At 42.4% G+C, this 17,159-nt stretch overlaps 1 protein-coding gene across 4 annotated transcripts in view; it reads left to right on the forward strand.

Annotated features, from left to right (window-relative positions):
* Nucleotides 1–17,159, forward strand: part of FHIT (fragile histidine triad diadenosine triphosphatase) — a 1,485,355-nt gene that overhangs the window by 1,357,641 nt on the left and 110,555 nt on the right. The window lies entirely within an intron of this gene.

Below are 17,159 nucleotides of genomic sequence, written 5' to 3' on the forward strand. Positions count from 1 at the left end.
TGGTGACCTTAAGTTGAAGCCATTTACCATTTTGAAATCCTAGGACCCTTAAGAATCATGCTAAATCTACTCTGCCCAAGCTCCATAAATGAAACAACAAAGCTGGGATGACAACATATCCATTTACATTTATGGTGTTTATAGCATAGTTTACTGAATATTTTAAACCCACTTACCAGGCAGGAAAAAAAAAAAAGATTCCTTTCAAAATCTTGTTAATCATTGACGAATCACTTGGTCATCCAAGAGCTCTGATAGAGATGTACAGTGAGACTCAAGTTGTCTTTTTGCCAGCTAACACAACATCCATTCTGTGGTCTGTGGATCCAGGAGTAACTTCAACTTTAAAGTCATATTATTTAAGAAATATTCAGTTCAGTTCAGTAGCTCAGTCGTGTCCGACTCTTTGCGACCCCATGAACCGCAGTACGCCAGGCCTCCCTGTCTATCACCAACTCCCAGAGTCCACTGAAACCCATGTCCATTGAGTCGGTGATGCCATCCAACCATCTCATCCTCTGTCTTCCCCTTCTCCTCCTGCTCTCAATCCCTCCCAGCATCAGGGTCTTTTCCAATGAGTCAGCTCTCTGCATCAGGTGGCCAAAGTATTGGAGTTTTAGCTTCAACATCAGTTCCTCCAATGAACACCCAGGACTGATCTCCCTTAGGATGGACTGGTTGGATCTCCTTGCAGTCCAAGGAACTCTCAAGAGTCTTCTCCAACACCACAGTTCAAAAGCATCAATTCTTCTGCGCTCAGCTTTCTGTATAGTCCAACCCTCACATCCATACATGACTCCTGGAAAAATCATAACCTTAACTAGACGAACTTTTGTTGGCAAAGGAATGTCTCTGCTTTTTAATATGCTGTCTAGGTTGGTCATAACTTTCCTTTCAAGGAGCAAGCATCTTTTATTTTCATGGCTGCAATCACCATCTGCAGTGATTTGGGTTGGCTAAAAAGTTCATTACAGGTGTTCCAGAGCCCGAACAAACTTTTTGACCAACCCAAGACACTCCATAAGGCTATAGCTGCCATATATAGTGATTCCTCTAATGGGTCTGGGCATTCATCTGAAAACTTACTGGAAAGGATTTGCCATTCTAGGTTCCATGAAGAACATCCATGTTTAATGGGAAGAGATTAAAATGCCAATATTAACAGGAATTTGCCAGAAGTTGATTCCAGGCTTCACAGATGACTTTGAGGGGTTCAAACCCTGGGTGAAGGAAGTAACCACAGATGTGATAGAAATAGCAAGAGAACTAGGAGCAGATCCTGAAGATGTGACTGAACTGCTGCAATCTCATGATAAAAGTATGAAAAATGAGTACTTAATTTGTGTGGATGAGTAAAGAAAGTAGTTTCTTGAGATGGAATCTACTCCTGGTAAAGATGCTGTGAATATGGTGGAAATGACAACACAGGATTTAGTATGTTACATCAGCTTAGTTGATAAACCAGGGGCTGATTTGAGAGATTGACTCCAGTTTTGAAAGCCATGCTCAGGTGGGTAAAATATTGTCACACAGCATCATATGTTGCAGGGACAAACTCTTCAATGCAGAAGATTTCATTGTCTTATTTTAAGAAATTGAGATAGTCACCCTAACCTTGAGCAACCACTCCACCCTGATCAGTCAGCACTCATCAACATATCAAAGCAAGACCCTCCACCAGCAAAAAGATGATGACTGGCTGAAGGTTCATATACTGATTAACATTTTTAGCAATAAAGCATTTTAAAAAGTTGAAGAATGTACATTGTTTCTTTAGACATAATGCTATTGCATGCTTAGGAGACTACAGTACAGTGTTAACACAATGTTTACATGCACTACAAAACCAAAAACTCATGAGACTCGATTTATTGCAATATTTGCTTTCCTGTGGTGGTCTGGAACTGAACCCACTATATCTCTGAGGTATGCCTATAATGACAAGATTGCTCGTTTTGGCTCTCTGAATGGAAAAGAGGAGATCCGTAAGACTGAGGGTGTGCCTTTTCTTTAGGATAGAAGTTGAAGCAGGAGGTCAGGATTTCACCTTGCCTGTCCTTTTAATTTCCTGGAGTCAGAGGGCACACATCCCACAGAGTGACCGCTCTGTCTTCCTCTGACCCCTCCTATGGCCTTTCTCTAGTCATCACTCATCACAGCCCGTGTACTGAGAAGGCCTTTAACTAGAAGTGAGAGGTGAGATTCAGTGGTGAAATGGAGGCTGAAAAGTCAGTCGGAGAAATCATCTTAAAGAGTGAGGTTTGACACCAACTTTCTCCCCCGAAGGCCCCTGTCGCTTCATGCCTTTAATACCAGGCCTGACAAATATTTAGAAAATGTTCAGGCTGGAACCATTTTGCATAAGGAGAGGCCGAGATGTCCTGATGGATTTTTTTTTTTCCTCCTTCGTCTCTAATCCTCTGAATCCTGCTAAGGAAATGCAGAACTCAGCAGCTCTTCTCTGGCTGGCGTTTGGTGCTAGGAGAGAGAGATCCTGGGGCAGAGGCTGAAGGAGATCTTGCCAGAAGGTGGGGAGGAGCAGATATAAGGGAGCCTGGGCCTCCTGCTCTGGGATTGGAAAGGGAGTCATACAGTGGGCTTGAACTTGAAATGGGTGATTTCTGGTGGAGCAGGCGGGGAGCAAGGCATTGGGAAGTATTTTAGCCCTTATGGAAGGAACTAAATGTTTAGAGGTAACTCAGGCTGTGCTCCTAAGGAATACAGGAAACATCCAGGGAGATGGGCAGTGTGGTCACAGGTTAGAGCAAGTGCTGTGGAAGGCAGTATGTGAGTGGGGCTGTGTGTGCTTCTCATGGTTGGTCCCAACATACATAAAGAGTGGTTTTCTTCTTTGTTTCTTTGGATCAGCATGCTTTTGTTGCTGTTGTTGTGTTTTGTTTGTTTGTTTTTTTCCTACTTAATGGTTCTTTGTCGTTGTTTACTTGTGAAATCGTGTCCAACTCCTTGAGACCCCACAAACTGTAGCATCCCAGGCTTCCCTGCCCTTCACTGTCTCCTGGAGTTTGCTCAAACTCATGTCCATTGAGTCAGTGATGCCATCCAACCATCTCATCCTCTGTCACCCCCTTTTCCTCCTGTCTTCAATCTTTCCCAGCCTCAGAATCTTTTTCAATGAGTTCGTTTTTCACATCAGGTGGCCAAAGTATTGGAGCTTCAGCATCAATCTTTCTGATGAATATTTAGGGTTGATTTCCTTTAGAATTGACTGGTTTGATCTCCTTGCTGTCCAAGGGACTTTCAAGAGTCTTCTCCAATACCGCAATTTGGAAGCATCAATTGTTAATGGTTACCTTGACCCTAAATGCACTAGGGAATTGATCAGGATAGTGCAGCTTGGGTGGAAGTGGATGAAGAAGGGAAAGTCAGAGCAACTTTCAGAATCTGAATTTGAGAGAACAAGTGAGAGACAGTGAGATGATTTTGGTGATGGTGGGATGGAATGATGGTAAACAGTGACCTCTTGCTTCCTGGGTTCCAAGCACTATCTCAAGTCTGTACGTATGCTAACTGACTGCCTGACTGAGTCTGTCCAGAATCCTCTGGAGAAGATACTGCAACTATCTTTGTTCCTCACTGGAGAAAACTAGCCATAAAGAGGTTTGGGAATTGGTTCAGGGTCTCAAAGCTAATGGATGTGGGGACAGTATTCAAACCCACACAGTGTGGTCCCAAATAGATTTTGGCCCAAAATCTATTCCTTTACAGTATAGCCACATTTCATAGAAGGTGAACCAGTGCCATGACAGGAGCAGAGATCTTTGCCAAATTTGCTATGGAAATCCATTTGTCTCTATTTTTGTGTGCTTACTTATGTCAGCCAGACTTTCTCAACTATTAATCCATGGGACATTTGCCATTGCAAACATACATTGGAGTGAGAAAAAAATGATTGAATTTGTCATGCTTCTGCAATCCACGACCTTTCAGGCTCTCTTGAATGGGATGATGAACCCTGAGACTTGCCAGAAGGAGCCCGCACAAAGCAGGGTTTCCCAAGAAAAGCTGTAAAACCGAACTCTTTTCTCACAGCAGATTCACTTGTGCTTCTCCAAACATAAGTGTCATGTGGGGTATAATTTAGGAAACAGTGTCATAAACATTCTGTGAGTTTGGGACCAGAAATAGCACTACAAGTAAAACCCAACCGTTGGAGGTAAGAGAGTGTCTCAATTAGGAGCTGCGGCTGGTCCTGCCTTTGCAGAGAGCCTCGTCCATTCATCACTCAGACTCAGCATCACGCTTCTCCTTCCACCCAGGCTCTGCATCCCTCTTGATGGGCAACTTCCTGCTGAGTCCGCCGCATGTAACACGCATGGCGGGTGTTCTCTCTGGCTAGAAGGAAGTGGCTGCCCCCATTAACAGCCCCGGCCCAATTACTCTCCAATTGTGGACTTCAGTTGCCACAATGAAGCAGCAGTCTTTCTAATGACACCCCTACAGAGGGCACACTCCACATTCTCAGGCGGAGGGAAAACCTGCGGGCCAAGCTCATCTGGCAAAGGTCAGCTGCTCTGTAGTAAGAGGGGCCCAGGAAGAGGGAGAGAACCCAAGTGGGTTTCCTGAGTCCTCCTGCCTCTGACATCCTTGCCAGTAGTACTCACCTACCACATCTTCTACTGAGTTAGCTTGAGCCTGTTAACAAGCGCATCAAACCAGCACTAAGTGCCTTTGAGGAGACATAGTGAGGCTCACTTTCTTTCTTGTGCAGCCATCACAAAGGATGAGAAGGCCCAACCTGACAGTACAGGGTGGTGCAAAGGAGCCTAGCTTGTAAAACTGGGAGAGAATCACAAACTCTCTGCTCATCCTCTACTTTCTTGCAGTTTCTAGTGAGAAACTTGCTCCTCTCCACTCAAGGCTGAGTCTCACTGACTTGTGGGTTCTAGCCATTTAATTAACTCAGGGGAAGACTCTGTGGAGGGACTGCTGTCTTTGTTGGCATCCATGGATATTCTTGATTTAAGGCATTCTTGGGAGTGAGAGAGAATGGTAAAAATCTGGGTGCCTGTCCAGACAGGGACCATTTGGGAACCATGTCCTCTTGGATGATTTGTGCCCCCTTGACTGACTTATTCTCAAGCTATCAGGGCAGCCTCTTTCCTCTTACTTGTTCCTTTAGTAATGCCTTGCTTGGTCCAACTTTAATCACCCAATATCTCATTCCCTCAAGGCCCTGAAAATTTTTTGTAAGATGGTAAGGAACTAATCAAGTTATTAAGCTAATAGTCTTCAAGTATGAGGATGTTTCTCTCTAACCATCTCATATGGATGCTTTTTAATAGAGTATTTTGATAGAGTAATTCTCATGGCAGGAAGATATGCAGTCCTGACCTAGGTTCCTGAGGAAGACATAGTAAGAGTAACGTCTTTAATTCCTCAGACTAGTCCAGGGGTTGCCTCTTGGTAGATCTTTTATGTGTGAAACTTGGTCAGACTCACCCATGGAACTAGGTTTGCTCTTGACAATCATGAGTGAGTTATGGTTGGCATCCATAAAAATGTCAACAATTCTAGCTTTAGTATAAACGTCTACCTCTCCTGTCTTTGTAAGCATATAAGAAATAATCAACACAAAGACTCTTCTTATTATGGAGGTTAGTGAAGACTGGGAAAGGTTGATAGAGTGCAAAATTTCATTCGATAGAATAGACAGGACAAGAGAGAAAACTGCAATGATGAAAAACAGGAATACTATCAGTCTCACTTTCTTCTGCACCTAAAAGAATTTTCAGATCATGATTTGACTTCTAAACTATTATCCAGATCCTGAAAGTTGAGTCCATTAAAGAAGGAAAGTGCAAAATCTATTGTAATGACTATTTTGGCCCAGGCTAATGTAAGTCAAATGGCCTCTGACTCATGCATTCTGTGTGGCAAGAGCCGACTGTAACTGTTAGGGAAAGATTGCCTTTGTGAAAACAGTAGAGTGGGATGTTGACATAACAAGCTTTACATATCTTTATAAACTTGGGCTGATCAAATTCAGTGTAAGAAAAAAACAGGAAAACCACCAACAGTGCAATGTGTTAATTAATTTAAAACTATTTGGGAATTTGTTAAGGAGGTTCACTGATTACTTGATTTCCAGTCATTTTAAATTATATTTTATATAACTACATAGAGACATAGATCTTTATAGACTTATGCATTGGTAAGTCTTTCTAGGTGTGTATATCTCTATCCGTTAATCATTTGACACGTGTTCTCTGCCAGGCACAGTGAAAAGCACATCTAGTGCATTACCTTGTTTTAATCTTTATAAAACATCATGAATGCAACAACGGATATTCCAGCCAAGTAAGTAAGGACATTGGAGTCAGAAATCATCTAATGTAAATAGACTAGTTAGGCCTTGAGCTTGGGTCATCTTGACCTCTCGGCCACTATGTGTGATCACACAAGCATGCTGCCTCCTTTCCGCCTTCTATCTCTTTGTGTGTTGTGCAGGCACCAAGCTCTTGCTGTCGAATATCCTGTGTACTAGACTTAGCTACAGTAACAACCTCCAAATAAATAGGTTTTTATTCCTCTCTCACAAGGCTGTGGTCAGCAATGGCTCTGCTCTGTTTCTGGTTTTCCAAGACCCAGGCTGGAGCAGCCCCCTTCTGGGTCACACTGTTTTCACTGCAGAGAACAGAAAGGCAAAAGAAGGACTTAAGCCCTGGAATTGCACTGATAGTTTCTGCTTGGACCTGGGGTTTTTTATATCTGCTTACATCCCATTGGCCAAAGAAAGTCACGTGGCCAAGTCTGACAATGTGGCAGGAAGGCACAGATAACATGCTAAGTCAGTTCAGTCATGTCTGAGTATTTTTGACCCTATGGACTGTAGCCTGCCAGGCTCCTCTGTCCATGGCATTCTTTATGCAAGAATACTAGAGTAAGTGTCCTGCTTTGGCAGGTGAATTCTTTACTACTAGTGCCACCTGTGAAACCCAACAGATAATGTAATGATGTATAATTCTCTTGGGCCAAGAATAAAAATTTGGGGAAAAAAAATACCAGCTACCACTATGAAGTGGGGGTTAAGTTATGGAAGATAAACCTCCCTCTGACTCAGTGGTTGAGAAATTTCTAGGAAGATGGAAAAGTAACTCATGCCTCTTGTCTTGTCCCCAGGGCTCCAGAAATTGAGGAGAAACAACTCAATATTCTAGAAGAATATTCTAGTCAATGGACTAGAATGAAGAGAAGCAGGCAGTGTGGTCAAGGATGGGCTGGCCAGCTAGACTTGGACATAGGGGTGGCCAAGACCTTTTCCCAATGGGGCAGAAGGCATCTTGGCTCTCTCTGTGTGCTTAGAATTTCTGAACCAAACAAGTGGATCACTGGGTGAAACTGGGTGAGAGGATAACTGACTTAAGTCCCTGGTGGAGGGAAGAAGAGGTGAAGACAGCTGCTAAGAGGCGGTAGGAGCAGGGGATGAAAGGAGCCATTTCCTCCATTCTCCATGGCTCCAGTACAAACCCAGTCATCTCCTGGCCACACACTGAATCCCATGCTAGAAACCACAGAGGAGCAATACCCTTGAAGCCTGCCCTGTACTTCTGGCAGTTCTGTTTGGTGCAGCCCCTTCCCTACCCTTTCCCATTGCAAATGTTCTACTTCCAGGCAGAATTCCCATCCCCTATGGCCCCGATTTTCAAGCTTGAATAAGGAGCAGGACACTCAGACATTGTAGTTCTCTAGCAGGTTCTTGCTACTGGTAACTGGGGAACATTAAGTAAGTTTTGGCTCCATCCTGTGAAAACTGCCTGATGGTGCCTCGTCAGTGTCAGGATGGCTAACAGCTGTGGCTGTGTTTGGGTCCACACAGGCGTGTGCAGTGGTGACGCAGGGCATGGGCCTCAGAGTCAGACTGCCTGGCTTCTCTTCTGGCTTCATTATCTCTTTGAGTCAAGCTAGCTTATTAACCTGCCTGAGCCTCAGTGTCTTCATCCATCAAAAGGAGATAACAGTCTAAAGAGTTGCCCTGAGGATTCAATGAGATAATCCACATAAGGCACTTAACAGACATGCCAAGCTCATGGCAAGCACTTAGGAGATGATCATTATTAATATTACTATCATCATCATCATCACATCATCACCATCACTGTGGATAATGAGGATGAAAATAATTCTACCAATAATGTGTCGGTGATGTTTCATGTCAGCAATGCTCACCAACATGCCTGGTTAACATTACCAAACATCTTCCCTGTGCCAGGCAGGCTTCTGAGTTCTTCTCAAGCACCTCTTTAGAAGAACCGCAAAGAGGTAGGTAGGATTATAACCCCCCATTTTACAGAGGAAACAACTAAGGTTCACAGGTGGTTAACAGCTTGCCAAGGTGACATAACCAGGAAGAGATGGAATAGGTCTCTCAGCCCTAGTGGGCTGGCTCCAGAGTCCAGGCTCTGAGCATTACACATGTTGCTTTTCACAACAGCACAGAACTACTGCCCGTCTCAGTGTTTCTTTGGGTCCAGGGTGACTGGCCAGGCTGTAAATGCAGGCACCTCCATCCTGCTTCTCCTGTGTGGCTGAGGGAAAGCCGGCATGCTATTCTGAGAACACCAGCCTGGAGTGCACATTGTGTATAAATCACCCAGTGAACACATGGCCCAATTATGAAGGTTGGCTGCTTTGCAGGCTTGGAGCCTCCTGTTGAGCTTGACTGTGAGGCTCTTTGAGGACCAGCGCGCTCCCTTTGCCAAAGGCCCTGCTCAGGGGTCAGCTGGGGTTGGCAGTCTGTGCCGTGGTTGACCCAGTCCACCGATAATGAGGGAATTTATATCTGCAGAATTACGATCTCGTGTTTAGGGTTTAGGTTATGGAAGAATGGGAGAGTTGGAAGGTTTTTCTAATGATTCATTTTAGGCCTATCGAAAAAAAGTGCACACTATAAACTCCCGGAGATTTTTCAACAAACTTTGCTTTTTGAATTGCAATGTAACATTCTCAGGAAACAGTTTTGACAGGGCACATTTTTAAATCCCTAAACAGCGAACCAGTTATGCATATGCTTAGCATTAAGGGTATCTCTGAGTATCTGAAAATGCCTCGATCAAAGTCACATGCTTATTCCCATCAGCTGTCCCATGAGAGTGAGAAATTCCCTGAAATTCCCTTCCTTCCATCTTGAAATGTCGATCATATAGTTGGTTGTCTAGAGTTCCTCTGTTAGAATAGGTATGAAAATAAATGTTTGGTGTTTAGCATATGTGTCCTACTGTAGTACTTCAGATGAATTTGGTTATTTTAATAGATGATGTAGATGATCGGGGTAAATTGCTATCATAGAAATGTTGTTCAGTCACTAAGTCATGTCTGACTGTTTGCAACACCATGGGCTACAACACACCAGGTTTCCCTGTCCTTCACTATCTCCCGGAGTTTGTTCAAACTCATGTCCATTGAGTTGTTAATGCCAGACAACCATCTCATACCCTGTTGCCCTCTTCTCCTCCAGCCCTCAATCTTTCCCAGCATCAGGGTCTTTTCCACTGAGTCAGCTCTTCACATCAAAGTATCGATGCGTAGCCAAAGTATTGGAGTTTCAGCTTCAACATCAGTCCTTCTAGTGAATATTCAAGGTTGATTTCCTTTAGGATTGACTGGTTTGATCTCCTTGCAGTCCAAGGGACTCTCAAGAGTCTCCTCCAACACCACAGTTCAAAAACATCAATTATTTGGCTCTCTGTGTTCTTTATGGTCCAACTCTCACATCCATACATGACTACTGGAAAAATCGTAGCTTTGACTCTGCAGATCTCAAGCAGAACACATACAGCTCATTTCCAAACTGTGTGGAGGGACTGGTGGCTCTCCAGGGCCAGCTCCCTTAAGAGGGATCTAGTCTTTTGCAACTTACAAGTCTGACATCTGCTCTTACATTCTTGATGCCACTGAGGCAGTACAAGAAAGAGCTAGAATGCCATGTCTGGCTCTTAAATTTATCTAGTCCTCAATGTGGTATTTTCACTCAGAACCCATTGGCCAGAACAGGTCAGTGTGGGTCCCCTATCTGCAAGGGATTTGGAAATGCAGCTGAGCATGTGGATTGTCATGGAGCAGTCAGTGCCGCTTCTGTACTTCCTACTCAAGTCAGCTTTCCAGAAAGGCTGTCAAGTTATACATGTTCTTGGTGCTGTAACTAAGATAGCGTAAGAGAACCAGGAGGCATAGACTTACCTGGCTGAGTCTTGGGGGTTTTCTCCTACAGGTCTGATTGTGAATTTGAGGGCTTCTTGGTCTCTCACATTCTCTTCCTGCTGATGCAGAGATAAGGGAGTGTGGATGACCGTGAACTTAGGGAAACCCTAAAGAAATCACATGTTTTACTTCTCTTGCCTGAGACTATGACTTGTGAATGTGAATTCTTTAGTTAGATCCACATAGATCCACACAGGACAAAGATAAATTTTCAGAAGCCAAAGCACTCAGTTCAGTTCAGTCAGTCACTCAGTCATGTCCAATTCTTTGCGACCCCAAGAACTGCAGTCTGCCAGGCTTCCCTGTCCATCACCAACTCCTGGAGCTTACTCAAACTCATGTCCATCACATTGGTGATGCCATCCAACCATCTTATCTTCTGTCACATACCCTTCTCCTCCTGCCTTCAATCTTTCCCAGCAAGAGGGTCTTTTCAAATGAGTCAGTTCTTCTCATCAGGTGGCCAAAGTGTTGGGGTTTCAGCTTCAGTATCAGTCCTTCCAATGAATATTCAGGACTGATTTCCTTTAGGATGGACTGGTTGGATCTCCTTGCAGTCCTAGGGACTCTCAAGAGTCTTCTCCAACACCACAGTTCAAAAGCATCAATTCTTTGGCGCTCAACTTTCTTTATAGTCCAACTCTCACATCCATACATGATCACTGGACAAACCATAGCTTTGACTAGACAGACTTTTATTGGCAAAGCAATGTCTCTGCTTTTTAATCTGCTGTCTAGGTTGGTTATAACTTTCCTTCCAAGGAGTAAGTCTCTTTCAATGTCATGACTCCAGTCACCATCAGCAGTGATTTTGGAGCCTGAAAAAATAAAGTCTGTCACTGTATCCATTGTTTCCCTATCTATTTGACATGAAGTGATGGGACCAGATGCCTTGATCTTTGTTTTCTGAATGTTGAGTTTTAAGCCAGGTTTTTCCCTCTCTTCTTTCACTTTCATCAAGAGGCTGTTTATTTCTTCTTCACTTTCTGCCATAAGGGTGGTGTTATCCGCATATCTGAGGTTATTGATATTTCTCCCAGTAATCTTGATTCTAGCCTGTGCTTCATCCAGCCTGGCATTTCAGATTATGTGCTCTGTATATAAGTTAAATAAGCAGGGTGACAACATGCAGCCTTGATGTACTCCTTTCCCAATTTGGAACCAGTCTGTTGTTCCATGTCCAGTTCTAACTGTTGCTTCTTGACCTGCATACAGAACAAGATAAATTTTCAGAAGCCAAAGCCTTAGAATTATATATATCATTAATTATGCCATGGTTGCCTCAACTTATTTGGTATCCTTGCCCATAGAAACTCATGTTGTTAGTTCCATGTTTTTTAACTGACCTGGAGTGATTATTGTAATTAATCATTACCTACTTCGTGGTATCCAATGGGTACCATATACATGTAAAATAAACATAATTCTACATCTACTTTCCATCTTTCATGATTATTTACTTTTTATATTTTATATTTTATTTATTTTGTAGTATTTATGTTTCACCTTTACATCTTTTATCTTTTATTCCTTTATATTTTATTAAGTATTTTAATATTTTATTTTACAACATTTATCTTTCATTTTTTATTTATTTTCTGGTTGTTTCTTCTTAGACATTGTGATTAAACTAGAGAGGCTTGAAAGACTTTATTAAGATTTTCTTTCTTGGAAAGTTTACATAATACCAAGTGAATTGAGCAAATTGTTTTACCTGTTAGCTAGATGACTTGGTGGTGTGTGTGTATATGTGTGTAGCTGTATTTAAAACCCCTTTATTCCTTTAAAGTGCAAAAACTCAACAAACTGCTTACTTTTGAAATATCACATAGTATTAGAGCTTTTCCCATAAAGCTCCCTTACCCAAGGATATGACATCATTAATATATTGTTTTTCAGTGAGTGGCAAGCTAATTGTCTTTGCCCAAACACTTAATGGAATTTGACCCAAGAAATCAGGCAAGTGCTTGATAAAGTCTGTGGGATATGTCATGTCTAGTTATTTGTGTGGAATCTTTGCATCTCTCTTTAGAAAAATGCAAACTTCAAAAAAACCCACAAAACTCCCTTTATCATGTGTAGGCACATACACTTGGTCAGGATAGAGTGTGAAGAGAGCTGTCAGTGACTAAGAGATTCATCAAATGTTCCTTGAGAGTTATAGTAGAAAACCACAACTGTATCGATTTCATAGAAGTTACTGAAGCAACACTGCAGCTTTCATTCTAGATTTTCCTACTTATTAGAGTACATGCCAAGAGGAAAATGTCTTAAATCCTGCAGGCAAAGAAAATACAGCTTATTTCGTTTTTTGTTGTTTCTTCTTTTTGATGATAATTTTAGAAAAGCTGTGTGAAGATAGAAAGGATCGCAGTCTGACAGTAGAGTTCCAAAATGAAAAAGCAAATGAAACAAGTAACTCTTTGCCTTAAACATCAGATAATTGATTATGCTTCTGCCTCATTCACAGAATTAAACGCTTGTGTTATTCGGTGATGTTGCCAAAGTTTGGCTTTTCATTTTAATTTTAGGAAAGATCAAAAAGATTTCATATAGAACTCCCTTCAAATGGAATAGAGATGGATCTCTAAGTGCTTCTTTAATGTGGGAAGTTGTAATTCCTTTCAACATGGGCAATTTGTGATCGAATGTCAAATTTGCAGAAACTAACAGAGGTATAGAGATTTACATGATTTGTAAGTTACAGAGCATTCAACACACATTGCTTTTAAAAAGTTAAAATATATGTAATCTATCTCCTTGTGTTTGTTTCAATACAATCAAAGTAAACAAAAACTGACCATTTCGGGCAATAAGGAAGTGCTCATTTTTCACATCATACTTAATTCTTGGGCATCAAACGAACTTGAACTTAAGTACCAGCCCCACCAATTCCCAGCTGAGTGAGACCTTACTCTTTTATTTCTCTGTGCTCTATTTTCCTCATCTGCAAAACACAGACACTTTGGCTTTCCTGATGGATGACTCAGCAGGTAAGGAATCAGCCTGCAAAGCGGGAGACACGGGTTTGATCCCTGGGTCAGGAAGATCCCCGGGAGAAGTAAATGGCAACCTAGTCCAGTGTTCTTGCCTGAGAAACCCCATGGACAGAGGAACCTGGCGGGATACAGTCCATGGGGTCGCACAGAGTCGGGCATGACTGAGCACAGCACGTGGTATCCATGTGAGCAGTTAGCTGAGACAGAACACACCCAGCATTCCTACCGCTGCTGTCAGGATAGGCGTTGCTGTATTTGTGTCCATGCACACATTCCACTGTCACCCAGCAGAATGACTTTTAATGCCATGTTGACCACACCTTTTGGTGTTCTGTAGCACAGTACTTTGTATCCAGTAGACAATCAGTAATTATGTGTTGATGTTCTGTCATAGAAATGTCTGGTTGTTTTGCCGACACTGACTTCAGATGTCATTCTCTTGGACTGTGTTATCCAGTTTGACTCATCAGTTTGTCTATCACGGTTGAATAACTGACCAGCCCAGTGAAAAGAAATCAGTTACTTGTTCTCTGATTGCAGTGTCTGAGATTTCCCCTAGAACATGGGGAAGGATTTGATAAGATGATGACCTCCAAGAGCCCTGCATATGCCCAGCATTGGTGGGTAGGCTGTCATTTGTGCTTTAAAATACGCACTGCCCAGCATGGAGTCTGACCCCAAAGCACTTGGTAAATATTTGGTGTACTGGCCTGTTAGCAACTGACATAGAAAACATGTATGACAGCTGAGTTTTACTGTAAAATATCACTCTCTTTAATCATGTGAAAGGATCCCGAAGTCTGTTGAGTGAGGTGGGAGAGTGTATCATCGTTGAGAGGACCCCTAAAATGACATAAAGTGGACAAGTTATCCATTAAGTAGGACTCCAGTGTGAAAAAAAAACAGATTTGTTCCAAGACTTGCTGTAGTTATCAAGCACAGCCTTACAGAGCCGTGAGGGGAATTTGGAAACATGCGGGCATATTTTTAATTGTTGCACTGACCACAGGAGTGGGGATTCTGCTGGCAGTAGATGCGCAGGGACCAAGCAGGTCATGTGTCCTGCAGCGGGTCCAAGACTCGAGCACGGAGGATTTGTCTCTCCTACGATGCCAGCATAGAGTCAGGAAACATGCTGAGTGCTGGGTGGAAGCACCGGAGGGTCATACCCTCTTAGAGCTTAAGACTTAGTCAAGCATATTTATCAAACCATGTGTCACTTACTTATGGTATATTATAGCAAGTAGTCAGCGATCCCTACCTTCATGGAGTTGACATGCTAGAAACAGGCAAGAAGCCATAAACATAATGAGCATGGTACATATTAGGCTGGGAGGTCATAAGTGTGATAGAATAACAAATAGATTATGGAGAATGGGGGTTGCTGGAGAAAGAGGTATACAGCAGGTTTAAAATTGGGGGGTGGGGGATCAGAGTAGATGAGAATAATTGAGTGAGTTGTGGATACACTTGTATTTATTCTGGATATGGAAGCATATTGTGGAATTAAATTGGAAATAATCAAAGGACTCCTGTTTTGGAAGATGCTCAATAATGTGACAGGATACTGGAATGAGTTTCATTAGGTTAACTGTTAAGATTCCTTGTATTAACCAAGAAAGCAATTTTAGGGGCATTGCCACTAATGATGGATGGATGGGTGGGTGGGTAGATGGATGGATGGATGGGTAGATGGATGGATGAATGGATGGCTGGGTAGATGGGTGGATGGATGGATGGGTCTGTGGGTGGGTGTAAAATGGCTTTTTAACAACATAATTAAAAGATAAGTAAGGAATATTAAAAATTTTTGTGTTCACCTGTAATCACTCCATCAATTCAGCTCATTCTGGTTGAGAGCTTTCTCAAAACCTGCCCAGGGGACAATGGGAAAATGGTTTTCTGGGACCAACATAGTGTCAGTCCATTGACCTGTCTGCTTCTCCACTGAAGGCCCCCATGGAGGCCATTAGTCATCTCTGGAATGAGACTCACTGATGTAAGATACACTGAGGCTTTCTTTCAAAGCCTGTTCCATAAACTGTCTGTGTGCCTTAGCCATAGTTTCACTCTTCTACAGACCCAATGAATTAGGTGAGCCTGAGCATTTTTCTGAGTATTCAATACTCCAGGCTGGGGAGCAAATTAATAACAGAGAACTCTTTGTGGACATATGCAGCCAGTGTTCTCAGGTTCTCTCCCTCTCTGAGGCCACAGAAGCGAAATAAAATGGCCAGAATTGCCAGAGGATTTATATCTCCTGTGAACCACAAAAGAACTTGATTGCCACCATCCAGAAATTGACGCCGTCTTTGAGAATAAATGAAAGTGCCATTAACACCCGCTGAGGCCCATAGGAAGCTGTTCTGCCAAAAGAAACATCCATTTTAAAAAGAAGCACATTCGAAAAGAAAACGACAAGATCTGAAATTAAAGATCAAATGAGTAGGGATGATCTTCATAGAAAATCCATCCAGAGAAGAAATATGAACTAAAGCAAACAGGCAGCAATACAGCAGCATATGCACTGTTGAAAAAGAATCCAACTCTCTTCAAGTCAGCAGAAAAGGATGTTCTCCAGGGGACAGTTGGAAGATGGTAGGAGGCTGAAGAGCGGGGCTGAAGCACTTCAAACAGCATGCTGAACCAAACAAACATAACCTTCGCTTCCTTTTACCAAAACATACGTAGAGCTGCTGATTTCAGAAGTTCTTTGAAAGTACCTTTGCAGAACTAGCTGGAAGATCTTAATAGCAGAGCTTCCCAAAGGGAGAAATTTTCAAAGGCTTAGGAAATCGACCCCCTACCCCAACAACAACAAAATCAGTCTGCCACAACTGGGATGGGAAGAAGAATGGGTAAAAAGAATAAGGAAAAAGCAGTGGAAAGCAAAGGGGAAAGCGAGGGACGAGGTGGGGAGACAGAGTAAAGTTAGCAGCTGGAAACTAGCCTTGGGCATTTAAAGTACTTCCAACATATTGATAAAACACACTGGATCTTCATAGTCTTAAGATAGTTGTCATTTCTCTTTATTAATAAAAGAAGGTAGGCTCATGTCTCATTTTAGCAAGTTAGTACTTTAAAAAAATTATTGGTGTATAGTTGATTTACAGTTTTGTGTTAGTTTCAAGAGTACAGAAAAGTGAAATAGTTATGCATGTACGTATTTCCACTCTTTTTTAGATTCTTTTCCCATAGAGGTCATTGCAGGGTCCTGAGTAAAGTTCCCTGTGCTATGTAGTAGGTCCTTGTGGGTTATCTGTTTTATATACAGTAGCATGTGTATGTCAGTCCCAATCTCCCAGTTTATACCTTCCCTGTTGTTTCCCCTCTGGTAACACCCACAGGTTTGTTTTCTACATCTGTAGCTCTATTTCTGTTTTGTAAATAAGTTCACTGGTACCATTCTTTTTTTTTTTTTTTTAGATTCCACGTATAAGTGATATCATGTGATATCTGTCCTCCTCCATCTGACTTAACTCAATATGACAATTTCTAGGTCCATCCACGTTGCAGCACATGGCATTATTTCATTCTTTCAAGTTACTACTTTTAAAGTATCAACTTCCATTCAAGCCAAAAGCTCTTGCCACTGAGAGTGCAAAAATAATTCAGTGTAAGGTAGAAGTCCCCCAACTTGTGTAAGATGAATTTTGCTCCATGGCTGTGTGAAAATTAGCAAACGGTCTTATCCATTCAGAGGCCAACCTGCTTTTCCTGGATACTCAGCCACATAGTCATAGCAGACACCTACTGAGGCTCAGAATATGTCCAGTGTTGTGCTAGAGGCCTTGCCCATGCTGGCGCCTTCCAGGTCACTCGGCTCATGCATGTCAACCCCCAGGGCGAGGTCCCTGCCTCCTCCACTGGTCAGTTTCAACCCTTTCTCTCTTCTTTCCCTTCTCCTTCCCTCCTTTTTTTCTGTAGTTTCTTCCCTCCTCC

Source organism: Muntiacus reevesi, chromosome 4, assembly GCF_963930625.1.
Source record: "Muntiacus reevesi chromosome 4, mMunRee1.1, whole genome shotgun sequence".
Classification (NCBI taxonomy): domain Eukaryota; kingdom Metazoa; phylum Chordata; class Mammalia; order Artiodactyla; family Cervidae; genus Muntiacus; species Muntiacus reevesi.